Here is an 18798-nt window from a genome sequence, read left to right on the forward strand (position 1 = left end):
CTCAACTTGTCATTTTAATTAAAATTAATTTTTATTTAAAATGACAACATTTTGGGTGCCCAATCACACCCTAATCAAAGATTGGTGGCGACTCCTCGAACCGTGCATTTTTTTATTTAAAAGGAATTCCAAATTTTTCGAAACGAGAGATTTTTTTTAATCGTATTTATTTTTAATTAAAAATTGTTGAGTTAATCGATTGACGGAATCCGCCAAGAGGGGGGTGAATTGGCAATAAAAATTTTGGTGGAAGTTTTTGCAGAAAATTGAAAGAAATTGCACATCGATTTAGAGTGGTTCGACTTTCTCAACCAAAGTCTACGTCCACTACCTTAGCTATCCACACTAAGGATTTTCCACAAATTCACTAATTTGTGTTTCTTTTGAGGACAAAGAGTAACCTTACAAACCCTCAAGAATTATACCCCAAATTCTTGAGAACACTCTCTCCCAAAGAGAACAATACAAATTTGCAAACTTACAAGGAAATCCTCACAAGGTAGATTGTTTGCACAATTCTAGAACAAAGAAAAGAACACTCAAGAATGAATACAATTGAGCACAATAAGTGTTCTTGAAAGCAAAATGAATATTGAATGAAAAATAGGTTTGAAATGCTCAAACTTGAGGTTTGATGCTTTCTCTTTTATTCTCTCTTGATTCTAGTTGCTTGATGTTTCTTACTCTTGATCAATGGCTTCTAAGCTTGCTTAAATACACCTTGAATCACTTCTGAACATTGGGGATCATTAATGAAGATAATATAGTCGTTTTAGTGTGAAATCATTAATAAAACAACTTGGAGCGTGGGGGGAATCGGTACCCCATAGGGGGAATTGGTTCCCTAAGTGTAAAATTCAAATATTTCGACCGTTGAGCAGTGGGGGGAATCGGTACCCCCTGGGGGGAATCGGTTCCCTCCGAGCATACTGGAATTCTCGAAGCCAAACCATTCAGGGGGGAATCGGTACCCCCTTAGGGGAGAATCGGTTCCCTTTGAGCAATCTGGAATTTTTGGCTTTGAAATGGTTTGAAATATTTTGTAAAATCGTTTTGAAATTATTTTAATATTAAAACTTAATTTTACACTTGAGTAAGGATTAAAAATGACATTTGAAAGATTTGGAGTAATATTTTGATATTCGAATAATTATATCGAATATACTTAGAAAATCTTTTTGGAAAATCTTAAAATTCATTTAACTTAATTTGTTATATCGAAATATCAAAATATTTTCAACAATCTCCCCCTTTATGATATAACAAAACATTTTAGTAATTTTAAGATTTTGAAATCAAAAACGACGTTTTTGAAAAATTATTCCTCCTTACTTTAACACTTCTCCCATTTAAAACATTTAACACTTCTCCCATTTAAAACATTTAACACTTCTTCCCCTTTTTGTTAAATCAAAAAGATTCGTAAAAGATTTTAAACAAGTTTTTTTTAAATCAATTAGCCAATTTGATTATAGTTTAAGCTGCTAAGATCACAATCAAGAGAAACGTTAGCCATTAGTTTCATAATCAATATTCATAAACAATGTGACATGGCAAAATTGGTCATATATCTAACATGATGTAAATGATGCAATAAATTTAACTAAACCAAATATATAAATTTAAACATCCAAACAAATCCAAAGTCTAACAATTCACAAAATCAAACATTCCAAAATATTCAAAATGTTGAAACAATAATCTTTTAGTTCAAAGTTCTAAAGATAAACACATAATCAAACATCCGGATCGAGAGGAGGAAAACGAGCTCGCATAGCGGCCATCTCATGTGAGAGTGCATCAATACGTTCATTCATCGAAGCATTGTTTGTGCGCATCTCTCGGAGGATTTCTAATTGTTGATCTCTCATTGTGGATAAATGGGACTCTATAGAAGTAAAGCGCGAATCCATGGTAGCATATCGAAAATCGAATGTCTCCATAAAAGATTGAAAATATGGAGGCATTTGATGCATTTGTTGTTCTTGCTCCTCGGGTTGTTCAGGCTCATCTTCGGCTTCATCGATGTCTCGCATTAATTATTCAAGCTCGGGATTGTCGTCAGCTTCTGGTTGAGCTTGTGAAGAACTAGCTCCCGGAGTATTTTCAGAAGATCGAACCCATTCACCGGTTTCCTTATCCTTTATCCATCCCGCTCTCGTTAAGGAAAGAAGATTAATTTGTTTCTTTAGAGGAAATGAGGCATCTAGACCTACTATAAGCCCAGCTTTAGAAAATAGATTACTCAAAATGCAACCGTAAACTAGAGATGAACAAAGTTTCTTGTTAGGAACAAGACTTACGGTTTCAACAATTTCAGCAAAAATGATCTGAGGTAGGTTTATTTTAATACTGTTTTCGAAACAATGTAACCACCAAAGATCCAAGGCTCTAAGAGTAGAATAACGACATTCGGATGGTAGAAACCACCAAGAAATCATTAGGTGAAGAAAACGTTCATGAAGGTCTAAGACACTCGCACTATCCCTTCTTTTATAACGAGAACCTAAAATTTGTTTTTCATTTGAAATACCATCGTTATCTAATCCTAATGCCTTGGCTATGTAAGCCGAGTTAATATGTAAGAATTGTCCTAAGAGGTAGGAACGAACTTCTATGGTCTCAGTTTGAGCTCGGTTTTTGACACAAATGACATTAGAATAAAAGATGCGAACAAGTTGATGGTAAACTATAGGTTCAAGGTCACAAAGTTTATCGAATTTCCACTCTTGTAAAAGAAGAAGATATTTAAAATTAATATCTAACATAGCTTGACGAGAAGGGATACGTTCTTCTCTAATTTTGTAAGAGTCGAAATATTGATAATACCAAAAACGATGATTTCTGGGACCAGGATGATTGAAGCATGAATTTTGGATAGTTAAATTGGGATCAACTGGATTAGGATTAGGAATTGGAATTTCAGGAATAGGAGGAGGATTTGGTTGATGGTGTGAGCGACTAGATGATGACCTAGCACGTTTAGGATTGGACATGATTTAGGAAATCAGAATAGAATGGATAACCTGCAATTTAGAAAACACGTGCATGCAATTCAATCAATCCCAAAACTCAATTGAGTCCTCAATATTTCAAGGTTCTCTAAATCAATCCTACTGGGCAAAGTTTTTGAAAACTATTGAAAAAATAAGATTTTGAAAAACAATATATGTATAGTTTTCATAACAACAACATAATTCAATTAAAAACACAATAATTTGAAAAACATTTTTTTTATTTCGAAAATTTCAAAAGTTTTTGGAAAATTCTTGTGTTTTTGATGAAATTAGTTGTAATATCTAGTTTCTAATCACTAAACAATCAATGCCCGATCACTATTTCTATCTAGAACTAATTAAAACTAGTCATATGTTCAAAATCAATGAAATAGAGAGTTTAGAAAAATTTACCTTGAAAGATGAGATTGAGTGGATTTTGATGTTGTTTGCACGATTTTAATAATGCTAGCAGGTTTAGAAGATGATATTTGAAGAGAATTCCGATTAAAAATGTTGTTTTGAGGCAAAGTGGAGATTTGAGAGAATGGAGAGGAAAAATGGCGTGAAGAGAGAAAGAGGATTTGAGGCAAAAACAAGGGTTCTGCCCGATAAAACCAGAACCCCAGGGGGGTATTGATTCCCCTAGGGGGAATCGGTTCCCCTTCAAAGGGGGAATCGGTTCCCTCATGGGGGTATCGATTCCCTCTGCACCAAAATGCTAAAATCTGATTTTAAACACTCAAAATGCTAAATTAATTTTCTCTAGTGGTATTGGCAACTCATATATTGAAAATTAATTACGTTCAAACAATCAAATTAATCTTTAAACTATATTTGAACATAAAGTTAATATTCATCAAGAATCATAAAATCCCCCTAACTAATAGCAATGAATGCAATCAAAAAATACTATTCTAAGCATTTTTCATTTAGTCTTAAAAGTGCTAAAAATTATTTTAAACACTAAGTGAAGATAGGTTGGTCAAACCTAATTCTCTCCTAAGTGTCCAAAATCTTTCCTTGTCTAAAGGTTTTGTAAAGATATCCGCTAATTGGTGCAAAGTATCAACAAATTCTAGAACTATATCTTCCTTAGTGACATAGTCTCTAATGAAGTGATGTCTTATTTTAATGTGCTTAGTTCTAGAGTGTTGGATGGGATTTTTAGTGAGACAAATAGCACTAGTATTGTAACACTTGATAGGAATGATACCTATTTCAATTCCATAATCAAAAAGTTGTTGTTTCATCCATAAAACTTGTGCACAACAACTACCAGCTGAAATGTATTCGGCTTCAGTGGTAGATAATGCAACACAATTTTGTTTCTTTGAAAACCAAGAAATCAGCATATTTCCAAGGAATTGGAAAGTACCGGAGGTGCTTTTCCTATCTAATTTGCATCCTCCATAATCCGCATCAGAAAAGGCATGCAAGCTAAAGCTAGAGTCTCTAGGATACCAAAGTCCTAAACTAGGAGTGTCCTTAAGGTATCTAAAGATTCTCTTAACAGCTAGTAAATGTGATTCCTTAAGGCATGATTGAAATCTAGTACATAAGCAAACACTAAACATAATGTCAGATCTACTTGCAGTTAGATAAAGTAGAGATCCAATCATTGACCTATATAATTTAACATCTACACATTTACCTCCTTCATCCAAGTCAAGCTTTGTAGAAGAGCTCATTTGAGTGTCATGAGGTTTCCCATTTTCCAGTCCAAACTTCTTGAGCATATCTTTGACGTACTTAGCTTGATTGATGAAGATGCCATCTTTTCTTTGCTTGATTTGGAGTCCCAAGAAAAATGAGAGCTCCCCCATCATGCTCATCGCAAACTCACTTTGCATTAGCTTAGAAAATTCTTGGCAAAGAACATCATTAGTAGAACCAAATATTATATCATCAACATAAATTTGAACTACTAATAAATCTTTACCTTTATGCTTTAAAAACAATATAGTGTCAACCATCCCTTTTGAAAAACCTTTTTCAATTAAAAAGTTTGACAATCTTTCATAACAAGCTCTTGGAGCTTATTTTAAACCATAAAGTGCTTTTGTCAATTTAAGAACATGATCCGGAAATTTTGAATCTTCAAAACCTGGAGGTTGTTCCACATACACTTCTTCTTTTATAAAACCATTTAAAAATGCACTTTTAACATCCATTTGATATAGTTTAAATTCATGAAAACATGCAAATGCTAATAACATTCTAATTGCTTCCATCCTAGCTACGGGAGCGTATGTTTCATCATAGTCTATGCCCTCTTCTTGAGTATACCCTTGAGCAACAAGTCTAGCCTTGTTTCTCACTATATTACCACTCTCATCAAGCTTATTACTAAATACCCATCTAGTACCTACAGTAGATTTATTACTAGGCCTTTCAACTAATGTCCATACTTTACTTCTTTTAAATTGATTTAATTCTTCTTGCATAGCCATAATCCAATGTTCATCTTTTAATGATTCTTTAATATTCTTAGGCTCTATGCATGAAATAAATGCAAAATAATTACAAATATTTCTAAGAGAAGATCGAGTTGTTACCCCTTTGGATGGATCACCTATAATCTCACCATCCTTGACATAGTTGTACTCTCTTGGATAAGATACTTCCCTTTCTTCAATGGTTGGATTCTCAAGAGGATCATGAGTTACCTCATCTTTTATTTCTTCATTTGATGATGGTTCTTCAACGTCATGTCTAACTTCATTTGTATTTATAATACCTCCATCATCATTCACACAAGAATCCTTCATCGGAAGGGGATTATCATCGAAAACAACATGTATAGACTCTTCTACAACTAAAGTTCTTTTATTAAATACTCAATAAGCTTTAGAATTTAAGGAATAACCCAGAAAAAATTCCTTCATCACTTTTAGCATCAAATTTGCCAAGGTTTTCTTTACTGTTGTTTAAAACAAAACATTTACATCCAAAAGGATGAAAATAGCTAATGTTAGGCTTTTATTTTTGAAAATTTCATATGGAGTTTTCTTTAAAATAGGCCTAATCATTACTCGATTTACAACTTAACAAGCGGTATTTGTGGCTTCCGCCCAAAAATATTTTGGCAAATTATTTTCACAAAGCATGGTTCTAGCCATTTCTTCTAAAGTTCGATTTTTCCTCTCAACAACTCCATTTTGTTGAGGGGTTCTAGGTGCTGAAAAATTGTGACTAATACCATTAGAATTACAAAACTCAGTAAATCCAAGATTTTCAAATTCAGTGCCATGATCACTCCTAACACTAGTTATAGAGTAACCTTTATCGTTTTGGATTACTTTTGAAAATGTGATGAATTTTTCTAATGCTTCATCTTTAGTACTTAAGAATAGAACCCAAGTATATCTAGAATAGTCATCTACCAAGACAAATGCATATTGTTTTCCACCCAAGCTAGTAGTCCTAGTTGGCCCAAAAATATTGTATGGATCAATTGTAATACTCTACTAGTTGATACATCATTAATGGATTTAAAAGAAACTCGCTTTTGTTTTCCTAGTCACAACCCTCAAACCAAATCACCTTGAATTAGCCATTGCAAAACACTCATACTAGCATGTCCTAGTCTCCTATGCCATAACCAACTATCATGTTCATCCTTAGCAATTAAGCACAAATTAGTCATATCAATATAATCTAAATGCACCATGTATATGTTTCCTATTCTATGACCAACAAGCATAATCTGATTAGATACAATGTCAATGACTTTACAACCATTAATATCAAACATGACATTGAATCCCTTATCACAAAATTGACTAATACTCAATAGATTATGCTTTAATCCATTCACATATAAAACATTCTTAATTTGTATGGAAGAGGTATTACCAATAGTACCAATACCTTCAATGTGACCTTTTGAATCATCACCAAAAGTCACTTCTCCTCCATTTTTGGCGTTAAGCTCAATGAACCGATTTTTGTCTCCGGTCATGTATCTTGAGCATCCACTATCAAGGTACCATGAATTTGGATTTGTTTCCCGTGCCTTGTAGCAATGCTCCTTTTCCTACAAACATAGATTAATTTCTAATTTTTGGTACCCAAATTCTTTTGGGTCCATATTCATTAGTTTCCAAAATCCTAGTCCCCTTAGGTATCCATTTGTGTAGGATATCATTATATTTAGTAGTAATGACCTCTTTAGGAACCCATATACTTCTAATGATTTTTCCATTAGAGGTTCTTTGGGGACCTCTATGATTGTAGTTTTTAAAACTTTTTCTAACAAAGTTGGATTTTGAATTTTCTCCATTTTCAAAACGTTTTATTCCAACTTTATCAAAAGAAGTTTTAAGATCATCAATTTTCTTTTGATGATCAGCATTGACCTTTGAAAGTAAATTTTGCAAATCCAAAATTTTCTTTTCAAACTTTTCTAGTTTGATTTGCAAATCTTTGATTTCACTTTCAAGATCGTTGTTGGTTTTGGATATGAGTTTATTTTCATTTTTCAATTTTGAAACATCATTTTTATATTTTAAAAATAATTTCTCATAATCCGAAGCCAACCCATTATATTCCTCTAATAACTCATCATAGGATAAGTCATCAAAATCAGATGAGTTAGAGGTTACCTTAGAATCTTCCCCGAATATCATCAAGCACAAGTTTGCTACTTCTTGTTCCTCTTCATCGAAACCTTCTTCATCGCTCCATGTAGTCACATGAGCCTTGTGCTTATTCTTTGATTGACCCTTTTTCTTCAATTATGGGCAATCATATTTGACATGCCCCGACTTTTTGCATTCATAGCAAATAATTGGGTCCTTCTCTTTTGGTTCATTTTTGAGGCCTTCATTTCGTTTGAATTTTCTTTCTCGGTAATCTCATCATTTTTCTGAACCGTTTGGCAAATAATGCCATTTCCTCGTCATCATCATCTCATCCGAATCACTCTCATTTTTTGTGGATTTGAGAGCAACTCCAATGTTTTTCTTCTTCTCCTTCTCCTTTGGTGTCTCTTCAATCTTATCAAGGTCCACCTCATCTTCAAGCATCATTTCATGAGTGAGGAGTGAACCAATTAGCTCTTCAAGAGTTAAGGACGTTAGATCCTTAGACTCGATGATTGCCATCTTCTTTAATTGCCACGATTTTGGGAGGGAGTAGACTAACTTCCTCACAAGCTTTTCATTTGAAATGATCTATCCATATGATTTAAGACCATTGACAATCGTTGAGAATCTATCCGTCATAGCTTTGATATCTTCATTTGGTTTCATCCTGAAATTTTCATAGCTATGCGTTAGAATACTAATTTTAGATTTTTTTACCTCATCGGTACCTTCATGAGTGACTTGAAGTTTGTCCCATATTTCTTTGGCGGTTGTACAAGATGAAACTCTTCCGTATTCATCTGGTCTAAGAGCACAAAATATGATATGGATGGCTTTAGAGTTGAGCTGGAACATTTTTGTCTCTCCTTCACTCCATAATCTTGGATGAGTGAGAGGCTTGAAGTATCCTTCTTCTACGACATTCCATGCTCCCATGTCACTTGCTTGAATGAAGTACTTCATCATATTTTTCCAATAGGCATAATTAGCCCCATTGAAGAAAGAGCTTGTTGACGGGCATTGAATCGTGACCGGAGTCGAAGTTTAAAGTAGAGACAATTGATGACTTTGATTATCAATGTAACTCTTCCCGAATCGACTCAAAAGGTGATTAAACCTTCAAATGAGTTAGGCTCTGATACCAATTGTTGAGTTAATCGATTGACAGAATCGGCCAAGAGGGGGTGAATTGGCAATAAAAATTTTGGTGGAAGCTTTTGCAGAAAATTGAAAGAAATCGCACAGCGATTTAGAGTGGTTCGACTTTCTCAACTAAAGTCTACATCCGCTACCTTAGCTATCCACTCTAAGGATTTTCCACAAATTCACTAATTTGTCTTTCTTTTGAGGACAAAGAGTAACCTTACAAACCCTCAAGAATTATACCCCAAATTCTTGAGAACACTCACTCCCAAAGAGAACAATACAAATTTGCAAACTTACAAGGAAATCCTCACAAGGTAGATTGTTTGTACAATTCTAGAACAAAGAAAAGAACACTCAAGAATGAATACAATTGAGCACAATAAGTGTTCTTGAAAGAAAAATGAATATTGAATGAAAAATGGGCTTGAAATGCTCAAACTTGAGGTTTGATGCTTTCTCTTTGATTCTCTCTTGATTCTAGTTGCTTGATGTTTCTTATTCTTGATCAATGGCTTCTAAGCTTGCTTAAATACACCTTGAATCATTTCTTAATGTTGGGGATCATTAATGAAGATAATATAGTCGTTTTAGTGTAAAATCAATTAATAAAACAGTTTGGAGTATGGGGGGAATCGGTACCCCATAGGGGGAATCAGTTCCCTAAGTGTAAAATTCAAATATTTCGACCATTGAACAGTGGGGGAATCGGTTCCCTCGAGCATATTGGAATTCTCGGAGCCAAACCATTCAGGGGGAATCAGTACCCCCCATGGAGGGGAATCGGTTCCCTCTGAGCAATCTGGAATTTTTGGCTTTGAAATGGTTTGAAATATTTTGTAAAATCGTTTTAAAATTATTTTAAGATTAAAACTTAATTTTACACTTGAGTAAGGATTAAAAATGACATTTGAAAGATTTGGAGTAATATTTTGATATTCGAATAATTATATCGAATATACTTAGAAAATCTTTTTGGAAAATCTTAAAATTCATTTAACTTAATTTGTTATATCAAAATATCAAAATGTTTTCAACATAAATCAATCACAAAGAGAATAATTAAAAATTGGTGTGGTTTTTAAAATCTCACTTCTTAGGAGAAAAAATCGTTTCGACAGCTTGGCGACTCCATTGGGGATTTGTTTTAGAGAGTCAGGCCGATAGTCGGTTAATTAATTATCTTTGCAAATTAAAGTTATAAATTTGTTCTAATTTGGTTGTTGATCCCTTATTTGGTTTTAATATTTTTTGTTTATAATTTGATTAATCAATAAATAGTTGTACTGGCCTGTTTGCTAATGGTTTCAGATTAATTATATGTTTTAAAAGGAATTGGAGATTGATTTTTGTGTTTGTGTGTTTTTCACTTTTCCTCACACACTGCACAGTTGCATTATCATGACATGAGCTAAAACTCTGTTTCGTCCTATTTAAGTAGGCCTGAGAGACTACTCCTTTGTGTGGTTTTCACTTCCGCATGGGATAGTGGATTGCTCCTGGAGCTCACACCTTATGGTCCTCTTGATGGTATTCACCTTCGTACAGACATAAGGATGTGTGTTACCTCGAATTGACTCGATCCCCTAAAGCCTGTTATGGGTAAGGATTAAGGGTTTAACAGCCCAAGGGGGCACCGAAAAGGATAATTCGAGAACCTATTACTTTAGAACCAAACCCAGCATATAGTGAACATAGAGCCCGAACTTAGGTTGAGCCTAACTCGAACCTTAAGAGTCTCGTGAGGAGGGTACACAAGGAAAAGCTTTTTGAGTCATTTATTTTTGTTTTTTGAATAAATGTATGCAAACTAGAAATCATGCGGTTAGGTTTACTTTTCTCGAATAAGCATGGGAATTAGATATCATGTGGTTAGAATTTTTTGTGAATAACAAAGCATGTGGGTAGATATCATGTTGTGAAGGATATATTAAAGCATGATTGGGTAGTCAGCATGTGACGGTAGGTTTTATTTAATGATTATGATACTTATTTTCTTGTTGTTTATCTTGTGTGCACTAACCCATTTTTGTTCTATGTCTATTTTATTTTGATTTCATTGCATTTGCATCTTCATGTCATCCAAAGATGTTAATTTGCAAGTGATTGACTAATAAGAAGGTTGGTTATATTGAGACAAGAAATTCTTAACCATGTAGTCTAAATTGGGAGATCCAAAGATGTTCAAATAATCTATGAAGAAGGATATCCGATGAATGAAGAAATCTGAAGCTGATTGAAGACTTCCTTTAAGGGTGCAAAGGCCGAGATGCTCCTTCAGGAGAAAGATACATTCATACCAGGGACGAGAAGACCCTTCACAAAGACATAAAGACCACTTCACATTAGAAGTAAAAATGGAGATCTCAATATTCAATTTAAGGACATCCGACATCATCAAAGGTGATAAAATACGCCGATAACTTTGGGTGCAATGTTATTCCATGAAGAGTACGGCTCAAGGAAATAAAGAAATGAAGAATCACAATTTATTTTGGCTACATGGTGTAATGAAATCTTGTTGTCTAAATGAAGGTTGTTCTATGGTGGTCACTTTTGGAATTAACACCTTTTGCATTTGCATTTGGCATCCACATTTACATTCACACTGCTTTATTTAAGCATTTTTACATGCATCAATCATGAAAGCGTGAGAGTAACTCGTGAAGGATACTGTGAAAGAATGTCTGAAAGTAAATTGAAGTTACTCGGGGTGTGTTTCTGGAAAGATAGAAGCAATGAATGAGATATTATCACGTGTTAGCAAGATCGAGAGAATCCAAAAATAACTTGTAAAGACCCAACAAGAAATGATTAATGAAGCAAGGAAGTTCCAAGTTGAATCCAAAGAACATATGTCTAAGTTGATGAGCATGATAGTTACAGTGATATATGGAGAAAAATCGTTAGAGAACCCTATTATCCAAGAGAAGATGAAGACTTCGAATGAAAATCAGAATGTTGATTGTGCCGCCAATGCGATGACAACAGATGATCAAGAACTTGTTGGGGAGTATGGTAATTCAAGTCAACTCCAAGGATTGGGTATTATTCTAGAAAATGTGATAGAGATCATGCTGGAAAAAGCTAAAGCTGAGGAGGTGAATGAATGTCGCGCCTAGAGCCCCCACAACCGTAAAAGAAAAGAAACAGTTGGTTGCTCAAACCAACCAAAGAAAGTCCCACGATCGAAAAATACTTTGAAAGTGTTCCAAACTTCTTTCTCAGATCTATATCCCCATTTGATTAAAGGCCAATACCTTACACTGAGGCCAATGTAAGTGCAACCAAACCCTTCTGCCCATGGCTATGATCAAGATAGTGTATGTGACTTTCACTTGGGGGCATTGGGGAATTCTACGGGAAGTTTTAGGCTACTGTTAAAAAAGATAGAGACGCTCGTGGAAAAGGGGACATTGACACAAGAATTGGTGGAACAGTGGATGATGAGTTCGACTGGGGCATCAAAGCACATTATGTAGCATCCGTTTGGGTCAAGTGCCACTACATTAGATAGTAATAGGGCATCTTAATTAGGAAGAAATTGTATCATTCCATCATGAAGCTTTATTCCATTTGCAGTATCTTGTTTGAACTTGTTTTTTGAACTTTCTCATCCTTCTTTTTGTAAGGATATTTAAATGAACTTATGTTACTTTAAAGATAGTGAGCATTGAATTGAATTTACAACTTGAAATTCTTTGAATATCAATTGAATTAAAAACTCTATAAATGATCGGAGTTATATATCTTTGACAAAGTGACAAGATTGAAAACTAATAAAACAAGAACCTTGACCTTACCCCCAGAAGATACATTTGAACACCATACCCTTCTATTAGGGACCAATATAGCCTTCTTCTCTCATAAGGGAATGAACAAGAGGTTTGGTATTAAGATATGCACAGGAATAGACAACATGGGACATATCTTGTATATGACATTACAAAACGGACTAGACCATACTTTTGTTAAAGACATTCAATGATGATTATGATCTTTACAAATAGAATAGTCAAGTAGATGAATCTAGTTTAGGTTAGTTGCTTGGAAATTAAACTCTAAATATGAGATTTTATGACTTTCCACAACACATAGACTATAACAAGTTCTTCTTGACAAACTTAAGAAATTGAATCTGTATACCCAAATTATATATGTATACAATAAAACTTGAGCTGCCCCTCTAGAGCAATTGGTTAAACACCCTGACTTTATGGATAAGATTCAGCTAGCCTCATAAAGGTGATTATATTGTATATACAATAAAGCTTGAGTTGTCCCTCTAGAGCAATTGGTTAAACACCCCGACTTTATAGATAAGATTCAGCTAACCTGATAAAGGTGATTATATTGTATATACAATAAAGCTTGAATTGTCCCTCTAAACCAATTGGTTAAAAGCCACGGCTTTATGGATAATATTCAGCTATCCTTATAAAGGCAAATTACAATAAAGTTGAATTCAACTAGCCAAACAATGGCAATTTAAATCAAATTTATCTAAAAGGAACACCTGTTATAGTCAATTTCACACGAGCACTCAGGAATTTCATTTTTAGATCGATATTTCTGCACTTCCTTTTTTAGAGGAGTCTACGAAGCTTGAACAAATGGAAGATTTTAGAGAATCGAAATATAAATATTCTAGAAAGTCAGTAATTGATTATGTTGGTTACATCATTTTGTCCATCCGATTAAAATATCAAGCCAAGAAAGAGGGATATGTCGCAATGTTCACAATGACCGAGAAATAAATGAAATTTTGGTGGGCGAAACATTAGAAAATAGGAAGCCAACCTGAAGCTAACCCATCAATTTTGATACTTGTCAAAGAGTTATAACTCTGAAAAAATTAAAGAGCGATTAATTCTTTTGATATTATGTGAATTCATGTTTATGATTTAATTCGATTGTGAGCCTGAATTAAGGGGGAATACTTTATAAAATTCTTTCATTCTTTGATTTTTAAAATAAGAGAAAGAAGAAAAACATTTTCAAATAGGACAATCTCAAATATGAAAAGTCCTTGAAGCTGGAAAAGCTCATTTTGCCTCTATTGAAGAAAGAATAAACGATACCAGAATAATGAAGTTTTTCACATTCTTGAAAGCAAATAGTCCGATAGATCATAAGGAGTGAGGAATAGAACTTGTATAACTCCCTTGTGACATTATCATTAGCCTGTCAATAGAATGATCACCATATGTGAAAAGGGCACGTATCCCAGTGTATAGCAAAAATACAAGAGTGCGACCAGTCAAGAATAAAATGATCGCCTTATTTGAAGAGGGGCACACATATCCTAACTCATATCAAAATGTAAGACATTATGTTAAAAGAATTGATCACTTCTTAAATGTTTGTGGCAATATGAAGAGAATCCCTCAAGCTATTTGACAACACTATTATTTAGTGACATCAAATTGAGAACATCCAAGATTAAAAGATTTGGGCACGAAAAGAGCCACGAGTACCCACATTGGGGCTTGACCAGAAACCTAGACCGTGTTGAGATGATGAGATTCAGACCAAGAAGATGTTGAGAATAAGCCTCACAACTTGAAATGTTGGGGCATTTTAAAGGCTCGTACCTGTATAAAGTAATGTTGGGGCACTATTGAAGGCATGTTTCAACTGGAAGTATTAATGTGAGGCATTTTTGAAAGCCTATATCATCCTATGGAAAGATCATTGAATTAAAAAAATAGTTCTTATGAGATAGAAAAGTATGAAGAATAAAAATGGTGAAACAGTGACAGTAGAGTTTACCATATATAATCATTTTGTCCATCATACAATTGCATTGTTCTGGTGAATTCACATGCATTAATGTTGGCGAGCCAAAAATCTCACTTTAATTTCCACTGAGTTTGGTATCCTTGTATTACCATACAAAAACTCTGAACACTATGCAAATAGTTTATCTAGTTGAAAAATATAAACATAAGCCACAAGAAAGCTGAATGTGTTGTCAAATGTTTTACGAACTAGTAAATATGATGCTGAATCAATGTTACGATCATGTGTTGTTTCCATTACCCAAGATAAAGGTTGTCTTCTATAATCCCAAGGTTAAAAATGAGAAATGGTGAAGATTTGTTTCCACGAAATGGGCGATGGAATTTTAAACAACAAGAAACTAGTGGAACACACTAAGGTTGAATGATGGGTTATTGTTAAACCTCTTGACATGATATGGTATAAACAAGCCTTATTTGATATTTAATTAGATGTGGCGATATGAAAAATCAGGATAAATCTTCCTAGTGATGTGTTTCAAGAGGCAAATCAGAATAGACGTTGCTCTCCCATTGATCTTTGTGGAGTTTAGCGTAGTCATATACATAGTCTCCAAAAATGGGGCAACAAGGTCATATTTCCTACCATAGTAGGAATTTGAGAGATAAAACTCTTCTTCTGAAAAGAAGACAGAAAGCAAAGACCACAAGATGATTGGGTAGATCTTCCGAAGTTGTAAACATGAGTTGCTTCACTGATATCTGAGTAAACCTTAAAGGAATGATCAAGTGGAAGAAGACTGAGTTCGCCACTTTGGAGTCAAATGAAGATTGAATCACTATTTATGCATTCATGAGCAAATCATTTGCATAAAACAAGATGCATTGCATTGTATTTGCATTTACACATAAACACATGTTTGTTACAGATCTTCCATTGAAAAGAGAAGATTCATGATGTCAAAATCCCAGCAAGTTTGAAAGTTAGAATTTAAAACCCAAATGCCGGGAATCATGTTTAGAGAGGCAGAACCTGAAGAACAAGGAGCTAGTCCACAAAGGGAGCATTATTTGAAGTGGGGCATGTTACCCAACCACTAAGTGATTTTTGAAAAGTAAGAAATCGATTTCCAAAGTTTCTTACTTAGTAGACTATTTCTAAAGATGATAAGTCATTCGAGCCATTCATAAGACCTTCAGGCAGGATGTTTTCATATGAATTTGAAAAATGAGAAAGCGATTTTCAAAGTTTCACATTTAATGTTTTTTGAAGATGAAATTTTTGAAAAGTAAGAAAGTGATTTCCAAAGTTTCTTACTTAGTAAGCCCCTCGGGTAATCAGTAAGCCTTCCGAGCATGATGATTAAATCCTCTGGTTCATCTGTCAGGCTTTCAAGCAAGATGATAAGTTCTTTGGGCCATCTATAAGACTTTCGGGCAGGATGTTTTCACATGAATTTGAAAAATGAGAAAGCAATTTTCAAAGTTTCTCATTTAAATCCTTTTTGAAAATGAATTTTTTGAAATGTAAGAAAGTGATTTCCAAAGTTTCTTACTTAGTAAGTCCTTCGGGCCATCAGTAAGCCTTCCGAGAATGATGATTAAATCCTCCAGGTCATTTGTCAGGCTTTCAAGCAAGATGATAAGTCTTTTGGGCCATCCATAAGACCTTCGGGTAAGATGTTTTCACATGAATTTAAAAAATGAGAAAGCGATTTTCAAAGTTTCCCATTTAATGTTTTTTGAAGATGAAATTTTTGAAAAGTAAGAAAGCGATTTCCAAAGTTTCTTACTTAGTAAGTCCTTCAGACCATCAGTAAACCTTCTGAGCATGATAATTAAGTCCTCCGGGTCATCTGTCAGGCTTTCGAGCAAGATGATAAGTCCTTTGGGCCATCTATAAGACCTACGGCCAAGTTGTTGTCACATGAATTTGGAAAATGAGAAAGCTATTTTCAAAGTTTCCTATTTAATGTTTTCAGAAAATGAAATTTTTGAAAAGTAAGAAAGCGATTTCCAAAGTTTATTACTTAGTAAGTCCTTCAGGTCATTAGTAAGCCTTCCGAGCATGATGATTAAATCCTTCGGGTCACTTTTCAGGCTTTCGAGCATGATGATTAAATCCTCCGGGTCATTTGTCAGGCTTCCGAGCAAGATGATAAGTCATTTGGGCCATCTATAAGACCTACAGGCAGGATGTTTTCATATGATGAGAAAGTGTGTTCCAAAGTTTCTCATTCAGTGTTGTCAGAAAATGAAATTTTTGAAAAGTAAAAAAGCGATTTCCAAAGTTTCTTACTTAGTAAGTCATTCAGGCCATCAATAAGCCTTCCGAGCATGATGATTAAATCCTTCGGGTCATCTGTCAGGCTTCCGAGCAAGATGATAAATCCTCTGGGCCATCTTAAGCCTTCACGGAAGAGTAGTGAAGCAAATCAATCTCAAGCCTTCACTGAAGAGTAGTGAAGCAAATCAATCTCAAGCCTTCACGGAAGAGTAGTGAAGCAAATCAATCTTAAGCCTTCACTGAAGAGTAGTGAAGCAAGTCATCAGTAAGCCTTCGAGCATGATGATTAAACCCTTTGGGTCATATGTCAGGCTTGCAAGATGATAAGTCCTCCGGGCCATCTTAAGCCTTCACGAAAGAGTAATGAAGCAAGTCAATCTCAAGCCTTCACGGAAGAGTAGTGAAGCAAATCATCTATAAGCCTTCACGGAAGAGTAGTGAAGCAAATCAATCTAAGCCTTCACGGAAGAGTAGTGAAGCAAATCAAGATCGAGTCTTATCTCCTTGAATGAATAGTGGATCTGAGATGTCTTCCAAAGTTGATATGTCTACCCGAAGAAGAGACAGATCGAGTCTTATCTCCCCTGAATGAATAGTAGTGCGAACCTATCTTCCGAAGATTTTTCAAGTTTGACATATTATGAAGTTACAATCCCTAGGAAAAGATGGATTGCCTGTGGACGAAAACTTGTGTCTTTATTCTTTGTCCTATTGTTGTGATACAATAGTGGACAAAGAGGGATGGCTGTAGACACGTGTTTTCATCCGAGGATTTTGCTTTATTTTACCTTTATATTAATTATTAATAATATATAGTTTTTAGGAAAATATATAATATATTGTGTTTAGTAATATATAGTATATAATTTTTAGAAAAATATATTACATATAGTTTTTAGAAAATATATATAGTATATAGTTTTTAGGAATATATATATATATATATATATATATATATATAGTTTTTAGAAAAATATTTATAGAATATAGTATTTAGAATGTATGTATATATATAATATGGGTTTTGAAAATCTATGTAAATATATAATGCAAGTTTTATCATTATTTTTATTATTGTTATTATTATTTTAGTTTTTATTAATATTATATGCTTAAATTACAGGTTTGGGGTCCAAGTCCAAAGTCCAGGTTTAAGGTAATAGATCAATGGTCCAAGAGGTGTCCAGGCCCAACCAGGCTCACAAGCCTGACTCAGCAGGGAGCCCAGTTGAGGGAGTATAGTTAAGGGAACCAAGCATTGGTTAAGCCTAAAATAATAGCAGACCTGAGATATCAGCAGTCCAAATAGAGGTCAGAAATGGAGCAGACCTGAACCAATAACGTAGGCCCAAATAGTAGCCAAGGTTTGAATGATCCATCCAGATGAAAGCCAACGAGTTAGGGTTTTTTATCAAAGTTCCAGCACAGTCAAATCGTGACCGTTGGATCTGATCCAATTCAATGGTCCAGATCAGAAGTAATGTGAAAGGGTATCCAAACCCTAAAAATCTTAACGCAGCTCAACATGCACCGTTGGATCTTTACTGAGATCAATAGTTATGGTATATTTGAGTTAGGGTTTGTTAACCCTAATGTTATCTACCGCCGTCGAAATATAGTAACCGTTAGATCCAGTCATTGATCCAACGGCCAAGATTCCTCTGAAAATGCCACAAGGGCCAACTGTATCATTCTTCTTCAAAGGTTTTCACTTGTACCTGCAACACAGCCAGAGGGAGATTCCCTTGGCCACGTATAGAGGACAACAAGGCAAAATGGATGATTACCAACAGATATCATAAATAGTTTTGGAAAAAAAAGGAAAATACGAGAGCGAAAATCCATCAGTAAGATATGATATGCACAAATAGAAAAGAGGGAATAGGGGAGGATTTGGGGAGACCATTCGAAAAATAAGAAAAAATAACCATTGTAACAGGATTCGCTCACCATTGTATTCAAAAACCGAGTAAGCAATAGAAAGCAAAGAACTATTTTTTGGTATTTTACAACTTTCTTTCAATTTCGAGTATTCTTTATGG

The sequence above is a fragment of the Hibiscus syriacus genome, unplaced genomic scaffold (genome assembly GCF_006381635.1).
Source record: "Hibiscus syriacus cultivar Baekdansim isolate YM2019G1 unplaced genomic scaffold, ASM638163v2 tig00110694_pilon, whole genome shotgun sequence".
In the NCBI taxonomy this organism is placed as follows: Eukaryota; Viridiplantae; Streptophyta; class Magnoliopsida; order Malvales; family Malvaceae; genus Hibiscus; species Hibiscus syriacus.